The sequence below is a fragment of the Macaca nemestrina genome, chromosome 14 (genome assembly GCF_043159975.1).
Source record: "Macaca nemestrina isolate mMacNem1 chromosome 14, mMacNem.hap1, whole genome shotgun sequence".
NCBI lineage: Eukaryota > Metazoa > Chordata > Mammalia > Primates > Cercopithecidae > Macaca > Macaca nemestrina.
The window spans coordinates 77,844,580-77,869,172 of NC_092138.1; the positions used below are offsets into that span (position 1 = coordinate 77,844,580).

Genomic DNA, 24,593 nt, shown 5'->3' on the forward strand with positions numbered 1-24,593 from the left:
GCTTAGTTTGGCTGGATATGAAATTCCGGGTTTAAAATTCTTTTCTTGAAGAATGTCGAATATTGGCCTCCACTCTCTTCTGACTTGTAGAGATTCTGCTGAGAGATCTGCTGTTAATCCGATGGACTTCCCTTTGTGGGTAATCCAACTTTCTGGCTGGCTGTCCTTATCATTTTTCCCTTCATTTCAACTTTGGTGAATCTGACAATTATGTGTCTTGGAGTTGCTCTTCTCAAGGAGTATCTTTGTGGCGTTCTCTGTATTTCCTGAATTTGAATGTTGGCCTGTCTTGCTAGGCTGGGGAAGTTCTCCTGGATAATATCCTACAGAGTGTTTTCCAACTTGGTTCTATTCTCCCCATCACTTTCAGGTACACCAATCAGAGGTAGATTTGGTCTTTTCACATAGTCCCGTATTTCTTGGAGGCTTTGTTCATTTCTTTTTACTCTTTTTTTCTCTAAACTTCTCTTCTCACTTCATTTCATTCATTAGATCTTCAATCATTGATACCTTTTCTTCCAGTTGATCGAATCAGCTACTGAAGCTTGTGCATTCGTCACTTAGTTCTTGTGCCATGGTTTTCAGCTCCATCAGGTCATTTAAGGACTTATCTACACTGGTTATTCTAGTTGGCCATTCGTCTAATCTTTTTTCAAGGTTTTTAGCTTCTTTGCGATGGGTTCGCACTTCCTCCTTTAGCTCAAAGAAGTCTGATCATCTGAAGCCTTCTTCTCTCAACTCGTCAAAGTCATTCTCCATTCAGCTTTGTTCCATTGCTGGCGAGAGCTGCGTTCCTTTGGAGGGGGAGAGGTGCTCTGATTTTTAGAATTTTCAGCTTTTCTGCTCTGTTTTTTCCCCATCTTTGTGGTTTTATCTATCGTCTTTGATCATGGTGACATACAGATGGGGTTTTGGTGTGGATGTCCTTTCTGTTTGTTAGTTTTCCTTCTAACAGTCAGGACCCTCAGCTGCAGGTCTGTTGGACTTTGCTGGAGGTCCACTCCAGACCCTGTTTGCCTGGTATCAGCAGCGGAGGCTGCAGAAGAGCGAATGTTGCTGAACAGCAAATGTTGCTGCCTGATCATTCCTCTGGAAGCCTCACATCAGAGGGGTACCTGGCCATGTGAGGTATCAATCTGCTCCTACTGGGGGATGCCTCCCAGTTATGCTACTCGGGGGTCAGGGAGCCACTTGAGCAGGCAGTCTGTCCATTCTCAGATCTCAAATTCTGTGCTGGGAGAACCACTACTCTCTTCAAAGCTGTCAGACAGGGACATTTAAGTCTGCAGAGGTTTCTACTGCCTTTTGTTCAGCTATGCCCTGCCCCCAGAGGTGGAGTCTACAGAGTCCCGCAGGCCTCCTTGAGCTGCAGTGGGCTCCACCCAGTTCGAGCTTCTTGGCCTCTTTGTTTACCTACTCAATCCTCAGCAATGGCAGGGGCCCCTTCCCCAGCCTTGCTGCTGCCTTGCAGTTCGATCTCAGACTGCTGTGCTAGTAATGAGCAAGGCTCCGTGGGTGTGGGACCCTCCAAGTCAGGTGCAGGATATAATCTCCTGGTGTGCCGTTTGCTAAGACAGTTGGAAAAGTGCAGTATTCGGGTGGGAGTGACCCGATTTTCCAGGTGCCATCTGTCACAGATTCCCTTGGCTAGGAAAGGGAATTTCCTGACCCCTTGCGTTTCCTGGGTGAGGTGGTGCCTCGCCCTGCTTCGGCTCATGCTTGGTGGGCTGCATCCACTGTCCTGCACCCACTATCCGACATGCCGCAGTGAGATGAACCCAGTACCTCAGTTGGAAATGCAGAAATCACCCGTCTTCTGCATCGCTCATGCTGGAAGCTGTAGACTGGAGCTGCTCCTCTTTGGCCATCTTGGAACCCCATCAAAAATTGGGCAAAGGATGTGAACAGACACTTCTCAAAAGAAGACATTTATGCAGCCAACAGACACATGAAAAAAATGCTCATCATCACTGGCCATCAGAGAAATGCAAATCAAAACCACAATGAGATACCATCTCACACCAGTTAGAATGGCGATCACTAAAAATTCAAGAAACAACAGGTGCTGGAGAGGATGTGGAGAAATAGGAACACTTTTACACTGTTGGTGGGACTGTAAACTAGTTCAACCACTGTGGAAGACAGTGTGGCGATTCCTCAAGGATCTAGAACTTGAAATACCATTTGACCCAGCCATCCCATTACTGGGTATATACCCAAAGGATTATAAATCATGCTTCTATAAAGACACATGCACACGTATGTTTATTGTGGCACTATTCACAATAGCAAAGACTTGGAACCAACCCAAATGTCCATCAATGATAGACTGGATTAAGAAAATGTGGAAAATATACACCATGGAATACTATGCAGCCATAAAAAAGGATGAGTTTGTGTCCTTTGTAGGGACATGGATACAGCTGGAAACCATCATTCTCAGTAAACTATCGCAAGGACAAAAAACCAAACACTGCATATTCTCACTCATAGGTGGGAACTGAACAATGAGATCACTTGGACACAGGAAGGGTAACATCACACACTGGGCCTGACGTGGGGTAGGGGGAGCGGGGAGGGATAGCATTAGGAGATATTCCTAATGTAAATGACGAGTTAATGGGTGCAGCACACCAATATGGCATATGTATACATATGTAACAAACCTGCACGTTATGCACATGTACCCTAGAACTTAAAGTACAATAAAAAAAAAAAAAGAAAAGAATTATAATAATTAACATTTTTTTTTAAAAAAAGTGATTGAAACTTCTCTGGTGGAGCATTAGAATTCCTGGAATAGGTATATTCTATCTAACTGGGTTTATCAAACCAAAAAAGAAACCTAGTCCATAGGCTCCCTTGAGAAGTGTTAGATGAGGCAGGGTCCTGAAAGATGTCGTGAAGAAGCTAGCCTCTACATTCAATTACAAAATTTAAAAAGTAAAAACCTAGTTTTTCATAAGCTAAAAGGGAATATATGGCCCACTTTATGGGAAGTCCCTTTCCTTCCCTAACTACTTGGAAGAAATCCCTTGGCAACTGAGTGGAGGCCCTAGGATAGGCAATTAGGTGAGCAATGAAGCCTATGACAGAAGCTTCTTGATTCCCAAAACAAAGACTGGGGAAGGAATAGTGCCAGACCCTGAAAAGGAAGCTTAGGAATTGTCCCTGGATTGAGGCTCAGCAGGGCTGCAGTGCTGGTTCCCTGAACAACACAGAGAAGAGGAAGTCTAAAAATCCACAGGAAGAGCCTCAGTTAGGTACAAACGATAATCCTTATATTCAGAGGGATTGACAGTTCATGAAACTTTTGCCTCAAGGTTTTCTTCTTTTGGTTTGATCTTAACTACAAGGCAGCAGGGGGCCTAGCCTGTAGCCTCCCCTTCTGATCCCCTTCTGATGTCTAAACCTTTAAATTTGATTTTCCTTTTTTGGCCCTGAACCCTTGAAGAAGTAGAAAATTAACACCGTGTTTCTAAATTTGTCCAGAACAAATGGTCACTGCTCCTGTAAGGATTCTCTTCCTACTCAGGCGTAAAGCTTTCAACCCCTGGATCAAAAGTTGATATGTTGTCCCTTTTGTGCATATCTATCTTTTCTAAATTTTCTATAATGAACATGTTCAGGCAGTCCTTGCTTTGCACAAGTTCCTGTGTGCACAAATTTCAGTTACCATGGTTTAAATAACACCAGTCCCCCAGCAACACGGTTCAAATTCCAGTTTCCATGGTATATTAACTGTGAAACTTCCCTGCTCGCTCTTGAGTACACAAATCACTACATAAATAATGGATGTACCTCATCATCAGTAGCCAACCACGTCCCTTCTTTCAGTTCGTCCAGGCTCAGTCACTGCACATCTATTATTCAGTTCACTCACAGATGGCAAACCAAGGGGTTGTGCTGTCTCCTTGTCTCCCAGGGATAAACCCACATGACAGTTTACAAAAACAGGTAATAAGAGGCAATGGCCCAGATGAAACACAGCAAAGGAATGAGAAGTGTTAACACTGGGAGTGAAATTCGAACCAAATGTAAATGGAGTGATCATAGAAGTAGCTGACTATGGAATGTGGATACCGCCTGTATCTGCAGCTAGAGAAGCTTAAAGAAGGTGAACTTACTGACACCAGTTAGAAAGTGACCGTGATGAAACAATGAAGATGCTCTAGAGGAAGTGACACCAGCAATAGGAAGAAAAAAAAAAAAAAACCCTCTCATTGAAGGAACTCTTGGAGATATTTCATGACATGGAAGGCACAAGGATACAATACTGGCAGCTAATCAAAACTTAGGATATGACAGTTCACCAAGGCGTAGAAAGAGATGCTCGTTCTATCATAAGTTACAGAATGAGAAGGTAAGCACCATTCAAACTATTTTTGATAAGTTTTTTACACAGAAAAAAAAACGTTAATTCTCAGTACTTCCAACATTCTAAATTACAGAGTACTAAATAAATGTGAGCTTTACTATTTTTTCATTACTCTCCATATTTAGAATGAAGACTAAGAGAATATTTAATGTTATGACAAAATTTGTTAAAGCTACAGGACAATCATAATTTTTCCCATTGATTATGAAAATCACTGCACAGTTTCAGCTTGCATGGTCATTTTTATTGTTCCATACTACTGGCTAAAGGGATTGCATGAGATGAAAAAGGTGCTTTTAATATATGTTTTTGCTGGGCAAAGTAGCTCATGCCTGTAATTCCAGCACTTTGGTAGGCCGAGGCGGGTGGATCACTTGACATCAGGAGTTCAAGACTAGCCTGGCCAACATGGTTAAATCCCATCTCTACTAAAAATACAAAAATTAGCTGGGTGTGGTGGCACATGCCTGTAATTCCAGCTACTCAAGAGGTTGAGGCAGGAGAATCACTTGAACCCAGGAGGCGGAGGTTGCAGTGAGCCAAGATTGCACCACTGCACTCCAGCCTGGGCAACAGAGTGGGATTCCACCTCAAAAAAAGAAAGAAAGAAAAAATATGTGTTTTTAAAAACTAACAAGGAACAAGAATGTTTTTCTGCTAGCTAACTACTAGTGTGTCTCTAAGATGAACTATATTCTTAAATAGCAAACGTTTGAGAATTGATCGACTTCCACATACACAAGAATCATAAATATCCAACTGCATGTGTGGTACAGGTAAAATAATCTGTTGCATAATTTTTACCATTTTTGGTGTAACAGAGGTGGAAAAGTAATAGCTTAGGAATTAGCATATTTAATCTATCATTCAAAAAATATATCATCTAAACTTTTTCGACTGAAATATTTTCGGTTCTCAAAAAAATATGGAAAAACATTTCCCTAAAATGTTCTCTAAACTTTCAGGTAGGTGGATTCTGTCTTTGACTTTGCAATTTATTTATTTATTTACAGACGGAGTCTCGCTCTGTCACCCAGGCTGGAGCGCAGTAGCGTGATCTCGGCTCACTGCAACCTCCACCTCCCAGGTTCAAGCGGTTCTCCTGCCTCAGCCTCCCGAGTAGCTGGAATTACAGGTGCGTGCCATCACGCCCAGCTAATTTTTTGTATTTTTAGTAGAAACAGGATTTCACCATGTTAGCTAGGATGGTCTCGATCTCCTGACCTCATGAGCCACCTGCCTCGGCCTCCCAAAGTGCTGGAATTACCAGTGTGAGCCATCACACCTGGCCTGCAATTTATTTTTTTAATAGATATCCATCCTAGTGTTTTCCAGGACCTGAAAGCTTTCATGAAAAAATAAATGTATTAAATATCTTCTATGTTTGAGGAGCTGTAATAGATTTGGGGAATGTAGAAATGTTGCAAATGCTTAATTTTCAGTCTAGTATCCTGTAAAATGTGGTGCTTCTGGTAATGCTTGGGAGATTTTATCATTTTGGAAATGCTTTTGCTTAATTAGATTTTCCTAGTGTTCTAGGAGCCAAGCATTCACAGAATACACTTTTAAAGGGATGATATTTTCACATTTCCTTAGTACAGTTCTTTTAGTAACAATATTTATATCAAAATTATTATGACATGTGAGTCATAACATTTGTTTTAATTCTCAAATTACCTGGTAACCACTGTTAATAGTTTGGTATATAAACACTAAGATAGCCAGTAAGTAATTTGTTGTATTTACATTTGTACTTTTCTCCATGCTATTACACTCACACACACACACACACACACACACACCTCACATGTACATAAACAAGTTAAAATTTATATTCTTTCTTCTAAGGAAAATGAGACTATCCTATAGACAGGTGTCTGAAACTTGCTTATTCGCCTGTGAGTACATCACAAGTATCTCTTCAAATTAATACATGAATATCTAAGTCACTATTTTTAATAGCTGCAAAATATTTCTCAGTATGGAAAGAATGTAATTTATTCAATGATCTCACTACTGATGGACATTCACATTTAAATTTTGTCTGGGTTTTTTTAACCCCTATAACAAAACTACAATAAACATTCATGTGTACACACACGCATGGTATATTTTTGTGGATAGGCTCTGTAGCTGACTCTTCAACATCCACTCCCAGATCGTCAAAGCCAAGGATAATTCTATCCCTTTGTTAATGATTGGTAATAAATGGACAAATGTCCATGATAAATGGACCCAGTTCTGGACAGTGAATGAGGGGAAGATGATCATGGAAGCTCTGAGATGTGATTCATAAAACTGCTTCAAGGCCGGACGCGGTGGCTCACACCTGTAATCTCAGCACTATGGGAGGCCGAGGTGGGTGGATCACGATGTCAGGAGATCAAGACCACCTTGGCTAACATGATGAAACCCAGTCTCTACTAAAAATATAAAAAATTAGCGGGGTTTGATGGTGCACGCCTGTTATCTCAGCTACTTGGGAGGCTGAGGCAGGAGAACAGCTTGAACCTGGGAGGTAGAGGTTGCAGTGAGCTGAGATCGCACCACTGCACTCCAGTCTAGGCAACAGAGCAAGACTCTGCCTCAAAAAGAAAAAGAAAAACCTGCTTCAAACACCTTGCTCCAACTCAAATATAAAAATGACAATGAGGATCAAGAAAAGAGAGAAAGAGCCAATACTCAATGACATTTTGGCACACTGAATTAACCAACTTTAGCATTTACTCTGTTTTCTGGGCTTCCCTTCAGGTGAGAGATATATTTCTTACCATTTAAGCCAATTTAGTTTTTCTGTTTGTTATAGCAAAGAACACATCCTATCAGACATGCCTCATGTAGAGTTTTATTTCTGTGACAAAAAATTCCAAAAGAGGGTTTGCTGTATTTTTATTGTATTTGAGTCTGACAGATTATAATCCAAAAATACTGTAACAATGCATACTTCTATCAGCAATGGTATATGGGAATGCTTATTTTCCCCATGCTTTCACAAGGAAAGGAAAGTATTAACTATATCAATTGTAATTCAGTTTCAAGTAATAGGTAACTAACCCAAAGGGGCTTAAATTTAAAAGGGAGTTTATTTGGCTCACATAACTGAACAGTCCAAGAGTAAATGTGTATCCAGATAGGGCTTGGTTCACAATATATGTGAATCAATCCATGGAACAGAAGAATTAATGAAGGGCAAGAAAAAAGAAATATATATATATTATATATATGCATGTGACACAATATTTTAATTTTTTCCCAATATATGCAAAATACGGCATTTTACTAGCATTTTTCTAACCAAAGTTGGTCGAAGTGAGATTTGAATACAAATCAAATGACTCAGAAATTCTTTTACCAATACCCTGTACTATATCCTTCATATCCACTCCTTTTGAAATCCGGAACTATAGAAAGCCATGAAAGAAATAAAATACTGTCTAGCAGTTCTACGAAGATAACAAAAGATTTAGAAATTCTGCCTGGGAAAACTTAGTGATATGCTAAATTTTTACAGCCTATAAAATAATGTATCTTCTCAAGAACAATTAAGGGTTTAATTGTTGCCTTTTGTTGAGGAGGAATCATGGAAAGATACTGAGTAGCAGGCAGAAGAAAGGAATCAAATTAGAGTCAGAAGGAATCAGTTTAGTCACAAAAGTTATATTTCTCAACAGAAAAAGTCCCATACAGGGCTGGGTGTAGTCGGTCTGTGTTGCTTGTCTGCCCTGCACCCTCCTCCAGTTCACACAGTCCTGATGGAATTGTGAATATTACATCATCCTCCTCCCAACTCGAGAGCCATCGTGTGACCCAGGCCAACCAATCAATATGCCCCATCCCTCTGGTCATGGTGAACGGTTCTAAGACAGGCCTGTGACATAAGTGGAGCCCATTAGAATCCTCCTTAGGACTTTTCTGCCAGAGTAATTAGAAGAGAATATCTCTTTCCCATTGGGGTTGATAGCCTGTCATCTTCATGAAGCCAGCTGTAGCCCTGAATTTCCAACTCGTGTGGTCAATACATTTCCTATTTTGCCTGGGCTGCTTTGTTCAGTTTTCTGTTTTCCAACAAAATGCTTTTAAGCAATATAGTGGGTGACTCACAAGTCTGTTGTAGCTCCTTCTTCTGAGGCTATTAGTATGAGAGAACTTATGTGCAGAAGGAGGATGGTCAATGACACCTCTAGAGGTTGGTTGCATCTCATCAGGGATCTGTCTGATGGTGGATGTAATGGAAATAAAAGAGAATGCAAGGCTGGTGTGATTCTCACTTCAAATTCTCAGAAATGCATTCATTGATCCCACATTATCTACATACGATTTCAGAACTCATAGGTGAGATACATTTAAGTGACTTATAATACATATTGAATAAAGCTATAATCTTTTTTCCTTTGCTGTGTAAGAAAAGAAAAGTTGATTCCTATTTACAATTATTCATACAAACCAGATTCTAGACCAAGTGTCAACTGCTATGTGATTAGCCAAAACAGTCCTTCTTAAACAGTCCTTTCTAAAACTCAGCTAGTAGAGTCAATTTATCCATCAGGATGTGAGTTGGAAGCCAGGCTATGATGGTTGGAATCATAGCCAAGCTAAAGCCTTTCTGAGAGCCTTTGTAGCTCGGGGTTTGAAGGGAACAGAAGGAGCTGAATTGAGCTCTAACCCGAAGGTGTTTAGATTCTACGGAGGAGAATAACGTCAGGCTATAATAAGAATGGCCACCATTTGTGGAGCTGCTTCTACAGGCTAGGTACACTGCACGTGTTATCCCATTTAATCCTCAAAAATATTTGGTAAAGGAGGTATATTTAATCCATGAGTATTCACATGGGGAAACTGAGGCTCACAGAAATCAAGGTTTGTCCAGAGTTACCTAACTGGTACATGCAGGATCTAGGAGTCATGACCAGTTCTAGCTTGTCCCGGATCTGTGCCTTGGGTCTCTTCCCTAAACTCCATGTTTTCTCACAGCGTTATGTGGCCATTTACAGCTAAGTATATTAAGTTTTGACTTAAGGCATTCCTTCCAGAACTAGACTTCTAGCCAAGACCTCTGAAGGAATCAAATTGCATCCACAGTTACTAGAGTATTTCTTGGTCTTCTCTTCCAGAAGGGTGTTCTTCTAGAGCAACTGTTTACTGCCTTGAAATGCACTTATAAAATCTCAGTTCAAGGGTTGTGTATCTCCCAGGAGACAAATGGCTTTTTTATTCCTTGCCACTAGCTTAACACTGCATTATAGCTGCTCATAACAAGTCATGGTATGCTAATTTATGAGTCATGTGACACACTCAATTCATATTATAGACATTGCCCTGATTATATATGTCTCCTTAACTGAAATGTTTACATAGTTGTGATGGAATCAATTTTATTAATTTTGCAGCATTCACAGATTTCTCCTCTTCCCAAGACTGCCAGAGAGATCCTGTAATTACCTGCCCAGTTTTTCTTCTTAGGAAACATGAGAAAAGAATAGAATTCCTCTAATTATTTTCTGCTTGTTTGTGCCTCTGTAAATTTGACTCTTCTCAGAGATGAAACCACCTGGGACACAGCTTCTTTAGCGTTGCACAGTGACACCTGCGAATAGTTAGCAGCACAGCAGGTACAGAAGCACACACACCTGGTGGCAGGGCAAGATGGGGTGATTCCTGGAGCCAGATCATCCCTGATGTGTTCCTTGCAGTGTTATCAGGGGGATTACAGGAAATCATATACACAAAAAACTGTTTCTTAACTGCAAAGCCCTGTGCAAACGTGAGCTGTTAAGCCAGGTGGTGTGTGCAATGGAGATTACCTTTTGCTGGGGGGTAATCATTTCAGTTTATATAACACTTATCACTCCAGGAGCCCCAGGCCCTTGTGAATAGTATCCTGAGAAATATCACTTGAAATAAAATGCACATGCATAAACAGAGTCTAGCAAATGGAGGCACCAATTATGATGACAATGACGAAGGTCTTAAATGAGAACATAAACATTTTGACATGTCAGCTCCCAAGGATGTTGCCACTGTAGTCACAACACCTACTGAGGGAAAAATCAATTCGCAACATTAATGTTTCCCATGAGTGTTGACTGTTCGGGGGACGGGGGAGGAAGAGGGAAACAAAAGTGGAAAAACAGTTTAAAATATGAATTTTGTTTTCCATAGCAGTATATCAGAAAACTTAAATATAACTCCACAACTCTTTCAAGAGTTTCTTTTTGTTTTCCAATGGTAACGGGAGAGAAAATAAGCTGTCATTATCGGAATGATCAAACACAGAGAGAAAAGAGGCAGAGGTAAGTAAAACACCAATTACAGCGTTGCCAATCTGTGTGAATTGGGCTTCTTCCAAACAACAGTGCAAATGGATTTGAGGACGTGGGGAAGGGGATGTGGAGGGGGCAGGGAAGAGAGAGCTGCCAAAATACAAGACAGGGAGGCTTAGAGAAATTGCCCCTTGGCGCTCTGGCAGCAGTTTAATCAGCCAGAGCCCTGTCCATTCCCATGCACCAATTCCATTGTGTATGTTCACTTGCAGATTTGGCTTCTGGCTTGCTCTCTTTGTTTGGGTAGCTAGGCATGAAAAAGAATCATCTGCAACCAGAGCTCAACTTAATTCCCAGTTCCTCTCTGGAAACTATCTGTTGGCATCATGAAATGTTCTGTGTAAAAGGCCATGCTTTGACTGATCAAAAGTGGGATTTCAGACCCTCCACCAGAGTCTTTGTGGATGAAGCTAAGCCAATTCTTGGAAAGTGACAGAAGAGCCCTGAACCTCTGGCATAATTTGCATCTCCCCAGCATCTCACTGTTCCTGCCAATGACAAACAGGAACCCCCGACAATTTTTCCTCTCTCTCCTGGCAATGCAAAGATGGCCCAGCTGTTTTCTCACTATAAAAAGACACTCACTTCTCTCTATCACTCCAGCCTATTGCAAAAGGTCTACTTACATTACTGATTGAATGACCATGTATCATATGAAAAATCACAGAAGAAATTCACAGGAGAGGCTCTAAGATTTCTGACCATTTTATCCACATCCCAGCATCTACATCTGAGCATGATGCTCAGTAGACATTGAATGAATGAAGGATGAGAAATTTGGAAAAATACTGCATTGTCTACTGTTTTCAGAAATCTTTATGCAGGGTAATTTTAATGTCTGCCATTTTCCCTTGGGTCAGGGAAGCCACCGTATGATATAACTGCTTTGATTTGTATTGTGTACCTACTAGGTTCAAGACATATTCAGGAGTGTTCTGAAAAACATAATAGAAATTGACAGAAAAAAATGACTAGACTTCCAGTAAATATGAAAGATGGAATAGAGAAGTTTGCTTTCCTTTTTCCAAGCCCCTCTAAAATGACAGGAAAAATAAAAATAAAACATAGATCCCCAAAACAAAGGAAACAGAAAGGGAAATGACCACAGATGATAGACAGCCACAAAATTTTGGACATGGCAACCCAAGAGGGTAGAGGGATGAGGCTATGGGAGGAGGAGTCAACCAGAAGAAGCAAACCAATTTATACCTCAGAATCCCCAGAAAGTGCCAGGAATTGAGGATGCCAGCTGCCTCTGAAGGCAAATTGAAAACAAGACAGTTGATTAAAAATCTTTGTAAGGAGTAGGCAAATTCCAAGGTCTCCTCATCAACCCTTTGTGGCCAGGTAGCCAACTCTTCCTACTCCAGCAGAACACAAAAGATGTCCTCCCTGGAGATGTGGATGAACAGGTATTCCAGACTTGGGAACACCAGACACAGCTAAGGTACCACAATTAAATGGAGAAACTAAGCAAAAAATTACATCATAAACAAAAAGTCTGACCCAACTTCACCCCCTTCTTTATGTCAATTCTCGGAAATACTGCATTGTCATTAAAGCTTAAAACCATAGACAGGAGAGAGAAAACTAGTCATAAATAAGTAGAAATAAGAATAGCATCATCTTCTCAATAGCAACAACAGCAGCTTGATCTCAGTTTACTCTGATTCAATCCCACCCTCACGTACCTCCAAATACTTGGTTTTGTGGCTTTGACTTCATACATAGACTCCTATAAAATACTGGTGTTTGCCTCTTAAAGCATAGCATATCCATCCAGCCCCTGAAATGGCCTTGGCTCTCATCCTAAAGAGATATTAAGAAGCAGCCTTAACAAAGGAAAAGACCAGCGTGATTGTACCCCTAGACTTTCTATCTGGATAGTACTTTACTCTTAATTCCCTGTTCTCCTCTTTTGATTATAACCTAATTGGCAACTGTAGCAGCCAATCCCAGATATGTTCTTGATTCCTGCAATGTAGCCAAAGGCTGACTTCATCACATTCTCCTTTTTTTTTTTTTCTTTTGCTGGTGATGGAAGGAGCAATTGGATCATGAGCTTGGTTTGATGATTAAATAAATGGCTTGGTGACATTTGGAGTGGCAGCTTTCCAGATCTGCAATCACCACAAAACTGCAGACACAGAAAACGAACCTAGGGTGGAGTTGCTGGGTTCAGAAACCATAGATTGGATATTACCTCACCATTAGAACATCAGTCTTGATTTCCCTTTCTTGGCTGCATTTAGGGGCTAGATGCCAGCTCCTCCACAACTATGTAATGAAGACAAGAAGGTGATAGAAAGAAAGTCCACCACAGTTTATGGAGCCTGCAGAAGCCAGTGTTCTTGACACATACTGTCATCCTGTCGTTACAAGTATTATTTTTATAGTGGAGGAGGAGGAAGAAGAGGAGGAGATCAAATTTTTTAAAAAAAGATCTCATCTTTTTAGGTGAGAAGATGGAGAAGATGATTACATTTGCTTTCAGCAAACCAATGGAAAAGTCAATTCGCATGATCTGAAAAGGAAAACGGGAAGCTAATTGTTCTATACCAGGCAGAATTTAAGAAATACAATTCCTAAGGACTCCAGTGGATACAGCTCTGGTTCCTGGACTTCATGTTTTGGCTTGGTCTTTCTGCTTTTTCAATTTTGTCACTGGTAGGACTGGTCCCACTTCATCCATGAGGAGGAAATTTACACATTTCCAAGGTTAAAATGCTGAGTTAATTAGAGAAAGTGGTGTTATTAACTGAATGGCAATAAAGAAGCAGCAGAATTGAGGGAAAGGAGACGATAAGTTTGTTTTGGGGCATGGTGAATTTGAGATTTCTTGCACAACATTCACACTGAGGTTCTGATGAGCTCTGAAGTTGTCACATGTTAACTAGAAAACAGATCTCCCAGGTGTGGTGGCTCACACCTGTAATCCCAGCACATTGGGAGGTCGAGGCGGGCAGATCACTTGAGGCCAGAAGTTCAAGACCAACCTGGCCAACATGGCAAAACCTTGTCTCTACTAAAAATGCAAAAAATTAGCCTGGTGTGGTGGCAGGTGCCTGTAATCCCAGCTACCTGGGAGGCTGAGGCACAACAATCATTTGAACCTGGGAGGCAGAGGTTGCAGTGAGCCAAGATCACACCACTGCACTCCAGCCTGGGCAACAGAGTAAGACTCTGCCTCAAAAAAATAAATAAATAAATAAATAAAAGGAAAAAAAAACTGGGATCTAAGCTCAGGGCATCAATCAAGTTTAGTCTGGTAGATTTGATTAAGGATAAAATTAAAGCCATAATCTTTGGTAAAACCATCGTTGGATAAGGTGAAGAGTTTTAAAAAAAAGAAAGGCTGTTTCAGGGCACAGCTAGATTATGCTACATTAACAACCCCAAAATCTCAGTGACTTAATACATGACAGGTTAATTTCTTATCCATTCTTTATGTCAAGAGCTGACTATGAGTTCTGCTCAGCCTCATCTCACCCTGGGATTTGAGCTGATAAGCAAACCACCCACCTGGAACATTGCTAGTTTCTACAGCAGAAAAAAAGGGGGATCTCATGCTGGCAATTAAATGTTCTAGCCCAGATGTGACAGACATTATCTTGCTCATATATCACAGACCAGGAGTCATCACATAGCCCCACTCAACCACCAAGGAGGCAGGAATTGTCATCCAACCACGAGTCTGGAAAGAGGCGTGCTGCCATCAGTGAGCCACGTTAATAACTACCTTAAGGCCCAGGGCAGAATTCATATAAACATGCTGCTTCAGAGATGTAAGAACTAAGAGTTAGCATAGAAAGAAGTTAATGAAAGAACCATCAGACATAGGAGGAGGACCAAGAGAGCGAGAGTCATGGATGAGCAGGAGGAAGAAGAGGCAGTAAAGAAAGAGGCAAGTGATCAACGCAGTAGTTTCTGATAGGAAGGTGTACCCGGCCCAGTAAGACAGACAGATGTAAGAAGGCCAACCAGTTATCTCATAAGGAGAGCTTCAGATGGCACTCATCTCCTTGATGGATTTCTCAGGATCACAATTTCTTTGCCTCTGCCCAACCCTAACACCACATCTAACCTTAGTTATTATGATGCACACATGGGGTTGCCTGTTGCCACTGAGCATTCTAAATGTCTAATCCAAACCATCTTGCTCTGGTGTCATTCTTACTAAGCAGACTACTGCTTATGGTTTGGCTTCCCTTGAGTATCTATCTTCTGTAAGACAAAATGTTAGTCATACAGACTTAGAGCATTTCAGACCACATGACAACTCCACCTTTAATTGAGTAAGTTTAAAACCCAGTATTCTGATACTTCAGTGTGATGAACTTGGTATATATGAGTCTCTGGCCAAATGGTTCCACCCCTTATATATAGGCAATTGTAAGGCCCATGAGCCTTATGTGTAATATCTGATTTTTCTGTGAGCATTTAGCAGTAAAGAAAAAGCCAGCAAAGGCAAATTTCCTACTGAAGAGAGACAGAGGGGGGAATAAAAAGAATTCAAGAAAGGGGAGAGCTGGATAACAAGGAATTAGGCAGTAAATGAAATAGGGAAAATAGAGACCGTGAGTGGAGACGGCAATTTCAGACATTTTTTAAAGAGTTTGGTGGGTTTTTGTTTTTGCTGAATTTAAAATGGGACTGCAGGCCCAGCGTGGTTTCTCATGCCTGTAATCCCAGCACTTTGGGAGGCCAAGGCAGGCAGATCACTTGTGGTCACGGGTTCGAAACCAGCCTGGCCAACATGGTGAATGGTGAAACCCCATCTCTACTAAAAATACAAAAAGTAGCTGGGCATGGTGGTGGACTCCTGTAATCCCAGTTACTTGGGAGGCTGAGGCAGGAGAATCACTTGAACCTGGGAGGCAGAGGTTGCAGTGAGCCAAGATTGCACCACTGCACTGCAGCCTGGGCAACAGAGCGAGACTCCATCTCAAAAAATAATTAATTAAATAAAATAAACTGGGACTGCAATTGTTTACAGACTACGAAGTGAATATAATTTGGCAAAAAAATTAAGGTTATTGATGGTGGCATGCAAATACCAATAGAAATAGAAAAATCTGATACATATTTGGCTTCTGGCAAATACCTATTTCTAAAAATAAGCATGCTGGGAATTGCTACATAAATTATATTAGGTCAAGATTATATACTACAATACTGTATACAATATGCGTTATAATAAATTATAAGATGTTATAAAATGATACAGTACACTTCAGTCATCAAAACTAGATTGTTAGTGATTATTACATGACACAAGAAAAAAAGATGGCGGCTATATAATGTTCAGGGAGTAAAACAGCAGGATTTTTTCAAAGTATGTCCACTATTTTATCAGCTTTGAAAAGTAGAAAAGACTGGAAGATCTCAAGAATGAGCATGGAAGTGATAGTGTGATTATGACTGACTTTTATTTTATTCTTTATACTTTCCTGTGATATTCAAATTTTCTATAATGAACTTAGAGTTCTTTTATGATAATGTAGATTATATAGAGAAGCATGCTTCCATTAGCAATTCTGTTTTTCAATTATTTTTGTTAGTTATACTGGAATTAAAAACTCATTCGATACATTAAATGTAACATTCTTAAATGCTGAGGGTATATATACTCCCAACTGCTTTTAAAATGAAGTTGTAATTAGATATAATAAGAGAATTGAGACTAGAAAAGCTCTCTGAAGGTAATAGCAAAGGCATAAAATACCCTATTTCAAATATTGTGAAATACTATATGAATGACAATCTTTGGGATGTATTTTACAAAATACCACACATATAAATTAAAACTTGACTTTAGATCCACTCATAGATTTTAATACAAATAAGCAAACTAATAATGAAAATAAGATTATAGAGGCAACAGTGCACCTGCCAAGGAGAATATACTATTTTCTTTTCTTTTTTCAAGACAGGATCTTGCTTTGTCACTCAGGCTGGAGTGCAGGGACACAATCACAGCTCACTGCAGCCTCGACCTCCAGAGCTCAAGTGATCCTCCTACCCCAGCCTCCCAAGTATCTGGGACTGTAGGCACGTGCCGCCACACCTGGCTAACTTCTTATTTGTTTGTTTGTTTATTTTAGGTACAGTATTTTACTATGTTGTCCAGACTGGTCTCAAACTGCTGGACTCATATGATCCTCCCACACTGGCCTCCTGAAGTGCTGGGATTACAGGCGTGAGCCACCACACTGGGCCTATACTATTTTAACATATGTGTTAACTAACAATACTCTTAAGTATAGTTCCAAGCTCCATTTGGCAATATAGAATAAATGGAGGGTTTGCTCACATCTGATGATATGACTTTCTCTGTGAAGACTGAAGCAAGATCATCCGAGTGTAAGGAAGCAGTGTGAAGCTCGGAAATTAAGGAAGCTAGAGATGCTTAAGGTAGCTTTGCAGAGAATAGGAGAGCGTGTCCACCAGACAAATGTTATAGTATTGCCAAGGCTTAAAGGTTGAGACCTAGCTGTGGATGATTGAGACGATTCATGTATTTAATGATACTAATAGAATGATCCCCGTGAGCAAACTGGTCTCCTAGGATGCAAAAAGAAAATACATTTATTCTTCACCTCCAACTGCCCATTAGAATCTTCTTTTGGGCCAGTTCTTTTCCCCTCCCCGACTTCAAATGAAATAATAGAAAGGTCTTTGGACTCTCTGATCATCTCAGATTATAAAATGCCCTCTGGTCACTTCAGCTCCAAACCACAACCTCGGTTTATAAGTTAATCTGCCCAGAAACTCCCAACTTCATTGCAGGCTTGGAAATGCTTTAGACTAAGGGGCCTATAGTGGGGAATGAGATAGCCATCTCTGTGTTGCCTTTAATGCTACTTCTCCCTGACCCTGACTTTGTTTCCCCAACACTTAGCTACCAATGGGTCTTCCAGGATGGGAAGCAGAGACAGCAGGAAGGGAAGAGGAAGAAAGGTCTTATTTGACCTTTCTTATAAGATATAAGCTGGTGTAGCTGCCCTCTGGCTCTGGCTGATGTTTCAAGCTGACTTTTATGCTCTTATTTCAGTATCTGTGGCCTCCTCAGACACTTACCTTCTGGACCTGTCCGACTGGAATTACTTCACTCAAGTAGTACCTCTCCTTTAAGCATCTGTTTACAATCTCCCTCTACTTCTCTGTCCAGTGAGACCTTCATCCTCTTTTTGTCAAGGACACCTCCTCCTTTCCAGGAAGCCCTCTGGGATAGAATTCCTTTTAAAACAACTCAGACTCACATTCGTACTGTGGATTTTATTTGATCCCCAGAAAAATACAATTTTGGCCTGGCATAAGCCAAAAAGTGCTTACATCCTAAATGCAGTGCTCTGCTGTGCTGACACAGTTCACTTCAGCCAGCCTCTCACTCAAAGACTTTCTCTTTTGGCATGAGTCAATGCCTGCCTGTGTCTCCAGGTTTCAAAAGATATCTATCAAGATCTCTTTGAAGTTCTCACATGGTGGAGGGTCTGGGGGCGGGGTGGTAAGGAGTGTCTTATAGGGAGAATTCACAGCTAAAGGTAAAGTACAGATCACAAAACCTGTTTTCAAGCACGTTCTTTAGAAGTCATTGATAGGTGGGCTAATACTTTGCCTTGGAATTTGACAGTATTTGGCATCTTTGGTTTTGGGCCTCAGTGAAAACTAGAACAAAGAGTTCTATTTTAACTCTATCTTCCTTCTATGCAGTTTCTCCAGTGCTGCTCAGCCTCCTAGTAGAAGAGAAAGATGGTTGGGTTCAAGTTGTGTCAAATAGAAATGATAAAAAATAGAGCAACAAGGGGCTTTGGGCTCTGGCAAGAGTGATTGAATTGATGCATCATAGAATCAAACTGGAGAAGGAAGAAAGGAAGAAGATCAGTGGCCTAAAGGGCTCAGAAGGTTGGAGAATGTAGAAGAAATAGTTGAGTAAACATTCTGGAAAGATACCTTAACAGCTGATTGGCTAAAGGAAAGGGAGACAAGATAAAGTGGAACGGTCTTTGGGGTTCAGAGCCTTATGGATGAGACAGATTATGGAATCATTCACAGGATTAGAGTACTGGGGAGGAGAACTGGTTTTCAGGGCATAATGATGAACTTCATTTTGAACAAACTGAACAGGAGAGGATAATGAGACATCTAAGTGGCATGGAGGGCTGGAGTTCAGAAGAACCACAGGATTCAAGATAGACCTTTCAGAGTGAAGACCAGAAACATTACCGGGGGTCAGGATTCAGTGACACCTCCAAAGAAGAAAGTGACAAGACTGAAATGCAGTCTTTGAGGACCATTTTATTAAAGGAAAGGGTATAACAAAGAACCTGTTAACACAGAAGAAATGGAGTTCTCTGTCATCCAAGACAAAGAGCTGCATCTGAGTCAAGGTAATCTGCTCTCAATAGTGCTTCATCCAAAAATATCTCCCCTTTTTTTCCCCAATCATCTTTATTGTCTGGTTATGCAAATAAACCTTCTACCTCTTAAGCCTCAGGTTCCACACCCATAAAATGAATACAATATTAGTATCTACCTTCCATGGCTGTGACGAGGATATAGTGAGGCAAGAAGTGATATGCCTGGCACAGAGTACAAACCCAACCAATGTGAGCTACCCTTATCATTGTCGTTATTATTATTCATCAATTTGCCTCTGTTTAATCAATAATCATTCCTTTACAAGATAAGAATCCCAAACTTCCAAATACTTTGTCATTTTTTTCACTCATCACTTAGCCTTTCTGTCTGATGCAAATGGCATGGAGAAAGCGGGAATGACACAAACATTCAATCATCACAGATTGCTGTTACCCTGGCATGGTTAAGATAAGTATGTTGCCGTCAGGATACTGGTTTGACTCTCAAGTCTGATGTTCAGTGGTTACTCTTTCCTCTTAGGGACTGTGCTTAAGGTTTAGAGACATCGCCATCATCTAGATGATGGTTGCTCAATTGAAACATTTATTTGCTGTATTGGTTTTCTATTGCTGTGTAACAAACTTAATGGCTCTAAACAACACCCCATGTATTAGCTCACAGTTCTGTAGGTCTGAAATCTGGGCACCACATGGTAAAAATCAAAGTGTAAGTTGTGCTGTGGTTCCCTGAGATGCAAGGCCCTCCTATAAGCTCATAGTTGCTAGAATGCAGTTCTTTGTGGTTGTAGGACTAAGGTTCTGCTTTCTTAGTAGCTGTTGACTGGGGACCTGTCTCAATTCCTAGAGGCTACTCCTCTCCATCAGCAGGTCACTACATAGCTGTATGCTTTCTTCCAGGCCAGCAGTTACGTTTCTCTCTGATTTCTTCCTCTACTACCAGTCAGAGAAAAGGCTCTGCTCTTAAAGGACTCACCTGATTGGGGCAGCCCACCCAAGACAACCTCCCAATTGCCATATAGCATCATAATTAAGAGACTGATACCTCATCAGATTCCTATCTTCCACCCACACTCAAAGAGGAGGGGATTACATAAAGGCAAGGGTCGTTGGAGGCTGTCTTAGAATTCTACCACATTTACTTATGGAACAGTGTTTATGTCCTAGGCATTGCACAAAGCACTGTAGGGGCAAAGATACATTACAGTTGACTTTGAGATGTTCACGCTGTAGTCCTTTAACCACATGTGGCTAATGAGCATTTGAAATGTGATTGATCTGAATTGTGCTGTGCTGTAAGTGTCAAATGCACAGAGGATTTCAAAGAATTAGTACCCAAACAGACTGTAAAATATCTCATTAATATTTGTGTAATGACTACATATTAAAGTGATAACATTTAGGATATGTTGATCTAAAAAAAATATATTATTAAAATTAATTTCATCTGTTCTGTTTACTTTTGTAAAGTGTCTACCAGGGAACTTCCAATCACATAAGTGGCTTTCATTATGTTTCTGTTGGACAGTGCTGGTCTAGATCAAGAAAAACAATAATCACTTCAGAGTGTACTATGTGCCATGACAGGAGAAGCCAGCAGTGTTTTGGGGTCATGAGAGGGAGTGGTCAGTTTAGCTGGGGAAGAGAGTGAAAATAGGAAAGACTTCAACTGTTTGGTTTCCTATTCAGCAGATAAAGTAGAGTATGATTTTCTATGCAAAAAATCCTTTCCCAAGAGATAGAAATCCTTTATATAAAACTGCAGAATAATTACTAGAGACTTTTTATTTTAGAAGGCACAATTCAGAGCAAAATTTTAAAACAAATACAAATGCCCAAATGCACATTAGCACTTTTCTGACAAACCTTTAACTGTTCTGCCTCCGCCTGCACCTTTCTTGTCTTTCTCTTGAACACCAGCACACACAGCTAATTCCCTCTCTCTGAGCTACTTTGTAGGGTCAAAAGTTTCCAGTTGCTCATCACCAAAAGCAGCCTATCTTCAAAATTCCTCATAAGCAGTGATTCTCTGGCTTTTGATCTCTCCAACAGAGGGCAGCTATTACCAGTTTAATTGGAGAGTAATTACCTTCTTGGCCCTCCCACTTAGTTCAAACAGCTCTCTTTGGCTTCCTAGCTTACGACAAATCAGAAAAAGAAAGAAATATTGAAATGTGATCTATAAAACTTTTTTCTAGTGGCTTTTTGTCCCATTGGGAGTTTCTCTATCAGTTTTTGTTGTTGTTGTTTTGGACTTGGCCATGCTTCCCAGAAGGATCCATGTGAATATTTTGTACTCATTAGACAAATACTTTTACATGCAAATGGTTAATACTTGTTAAGTACATGCTATGTATTAGATGCCTTGCTAAGTACATTTAATTTTTCAGCTCAAAAAAGTGACAATAATAATATAATACTAAAAGTTAGAGTGCTTGCTATATGCCAGGTACTTTTCTAATCTTTTATTTGTGATGAAGTTAATTTAAGGAGTTAAGGCTCAAGTGAGTCAAGAGATGGGAAGTAGTAAGAATAGTGTCTAGCACTAAGTATTCAATAAATGTTAATATTTAATCCTCACAAAGACCCTGTGTCATAAAAAATATTGCTATTATTCCTATTTTACAGATAAGTAAACTGAGGCTTAAAGAACTTAAGGTCCTTGCCCTAGATCAGTTGTTCTCTTTAATGTGCCCCAAATATCATCTGGAGGGTTTCTGAAAACACAGATTGCTGGGCCCCACCCTGAGATTCTCATGCAGTAGGTCTCCAGCGGGCCTTGGGGATTTGCATTTCTAACAAGTTCCCCAGTAATGCCCATGATGCTGCCCAGAGGATCTCACTGCTCTGGATCATTGAGTAAATAAAGATTTCACCCCTGGCCGGGCACGGTGACTCATGCCTGTAATCCCAGCACTTTGGGAGGGCGACGTGGATGGATCACCTGATGTCAGGAGTTTGAGACCAGCCTAGTCAACATGGTGAAACCCCATCTCTACTAAAAATACAAAAATTAGCCAGGCATGGTGGCAGGTGCCTGTAATCCTAGCTACTTGGGAGGCTGAGGCATGAGAATTGCTTGAACCCTGGAGGCGGAGGTTGCAGTGAGCCAAGATTGCTCCACTGCAATCCAGCCTGGGCAACAAGAGCAAAACTCCCTCTCAAAACAAAACAAAACAAAACAAAAAAGATTTCACCCCAGCTCTTCATACTCTGCACCAGTATTCAACACTCTCTCTTTGTCATGTTATATTAATGGAACTTGAAATGTCTAACATTCAAGCTAATGTCAGAACTTAGACAACTTTAAGTAAAGCATAAAAGATTTTAAAGAGACAGTAGAAAATGGCTGGCTCACATTAGATAGGAAAAGTCTGAACCAAACAGAGCATCAGCTCTCTTTCTAAGGAGCGTACCATTCATAGATTCTCATGAATAAGGGTCTTTTGCTCACTTCCAGCATTGCTATTTTTTAAAGTTTTCTGTTTTAGCACCTCATAGATGAGTTTTAGCTACCCATGTATGCTGGCAAAGCTGAGTAATATCTGTCCTGGATAGGTATGTAGATGGACCTTGCCACGCAACTTATGGCTTGTTTGTGTAGAAGAGTGATACACAACACCTTCATGAGAAGTGTTTTCTGCAGAAAGGAAAGGAGGGCTGCGGGATTGAGAGGAATTTACAATGCTTTTAATTAAAAACCAATGTTTGTGTTCTTAAAGAAATTTTTGAAGCAATTCTAGCAAAAATTTTTGAAGCAATTCTAGCAAAATGTTGGGATTTGTTAAAACTGACTGGTAAGTACATAGGCATTTATTATACTCTTCTGGATATTTTTCTAAATCTTTGAAATGTTTTCTAACTATATATTTTTCAAAGGCCCAATGCCTTCTATTTACTAAAAACAAAAACAAAAAAACAAAACAAAACAAAAAACAGAGAGCACAAACAGATACAGCCCCATCTCCCACAGGAATTACTGCCTCCTAAAGGAAGTAGCCCATAATCAAATAATCATAGATAGGCATGTAGTTACAAACTGCCATCAGTTTTACAAAGCTAAGGGCTAGAGTGCTATGAAAGCTTCTAACCCTGGTACCTGACTAGGACTCTGAGTCAAGGAATGCTTCTCTGAAGAAGTGGAAATTCAGCTATGAGCTGAAGGCTACATAGGTGTTAACTAGGACACATGGGTTAGGGCACAAAAAGAACTATAAAAAGGCCAGGTAAGGCCAGGCGCAGTGGCTGACACCTGTAATCCAGCACTTTGGGCTGAGGCAGGGGTATCATTTGAGGTCAGGAATTCAAGACTAGCCTGGCCAACATGGTGAAACTCCGTTTCTGCTAAAAACATAAAAAAATTAGCTGGCATGGTGGTGCACACCTGTAATCCCAGTTAAGAGACTGAGGCAGGAGAATTGCTTGAACCCAGGAGTCAGAGAAATAAAAGAAAAAAGAAAAGAAAAGAGAAAAGAAAAGAAAAAGAAAGAAAGGAAGGAAGAGAGAGAAAGAGAGAAGGAGGGAGGGAGGGAAGGAAGGAAGGAAAAGAAAAGATAAAGAGAAAGGGAAGGAGGGAGGGAGGAAGGAAGGAAGGAAAAGAAAAGATAAAAGAAAGAGAAAGGGAAGGAGGGAGGGAGGGAGGAAGGAAGGAAGGAAGGAAGGAAGGAAGGAAGGAAGGAAGGAAAAAGAGAGAGAGAAAAGGGAGAAAGAGAAGGAAAGAAAGAAAACAGAGTGGAACTACAAATGTTAAACCTTGAGTATTAAGAATCTGTTCTATAACCAGTGTCACAATGGCAAACTAGCTCTCCAAAATAGCTCTCCAAAACATGTAATTAAATCAGAAGAAAACTATGATTTCAATCTAACCTTAAGTTTATAAATCTCATTCATCCTTTGCTTCCTTATGCATAGAATGAAGAATCCCTTGAAGGGATGAAATGATCATTATTTTATGAAATGAGGTATTTTTATGATCAAGATTTAACTTGTGCTCATTAACAGTTATAGCTTTCTAGTTTCATTGTCAGGGTATGGGGACACAAAACATCTGCCATCTGCTTGCTAGTGATTGCTGACTCGTAAAATGGCATTTTCCCTCTTTTTACATAATCATCACTGATACTGGTTAAGTGATTTGACTTTGTCTTTTTAACACTTAGTCCTGAGCCTACTGTGAGGAGTCATCTAATAAGTCAAATATCTGTATAACTACCGTAAGCATTTTTTATATTCCAAGTTTTTTCCTCTAGGACCTAAGATTAATTCTACCATTAAAATTTTAGGTACCTGATTTTCTAGAGCCACTCTAGGTACTGGCTTACTGTATGCAATTGTCTGAGGTCCTCAGGCATCCCTGGCTTTCTAAAGAAGTTTAAAAGAAAAATAATAATAATAATCAGGGCTGATGCTATCTCACGAATCCCAGTTTGGTATACCATAGCTGTTTCTAAGCTTTTATGCTTCAAGTTATACAGAAAGTAGAATTTCTCAGTTACAAAGTTTTGTTTTGTTTTGTTT

The 24,593-nt window shown here is 40.3% G+C and overlaps 1 long non-coding RNA gene across 1 annotated transcript in view; it reads left to right on the top strand.

Annotated features, from left to right (window-relative positions):
- LOC139358188 (uncharacterized) overlaps window positions 1-19,602 on the top strand; it is a 30,415-nt gene extending 10,813 nt beyond the window's left edge. Inside the window, exons 2-4 of the long non-coding RNA XR_011612770.1 lie at window positions 9,766-9,987; window positions 10,538-10,668; window positions 18,412-19,602. This is a non-coding gene — a long non-coding RNA (uncharacterized lncRNA). The remainder of the gene's footprint in view (window positions 1-9,765; window positions 9,988-10,537; window positions 10,669-18,411) is intronic.
- The last annotated feature ends 4,991 nt before the right edge of the window (window positions 19,603-24,593 follow it).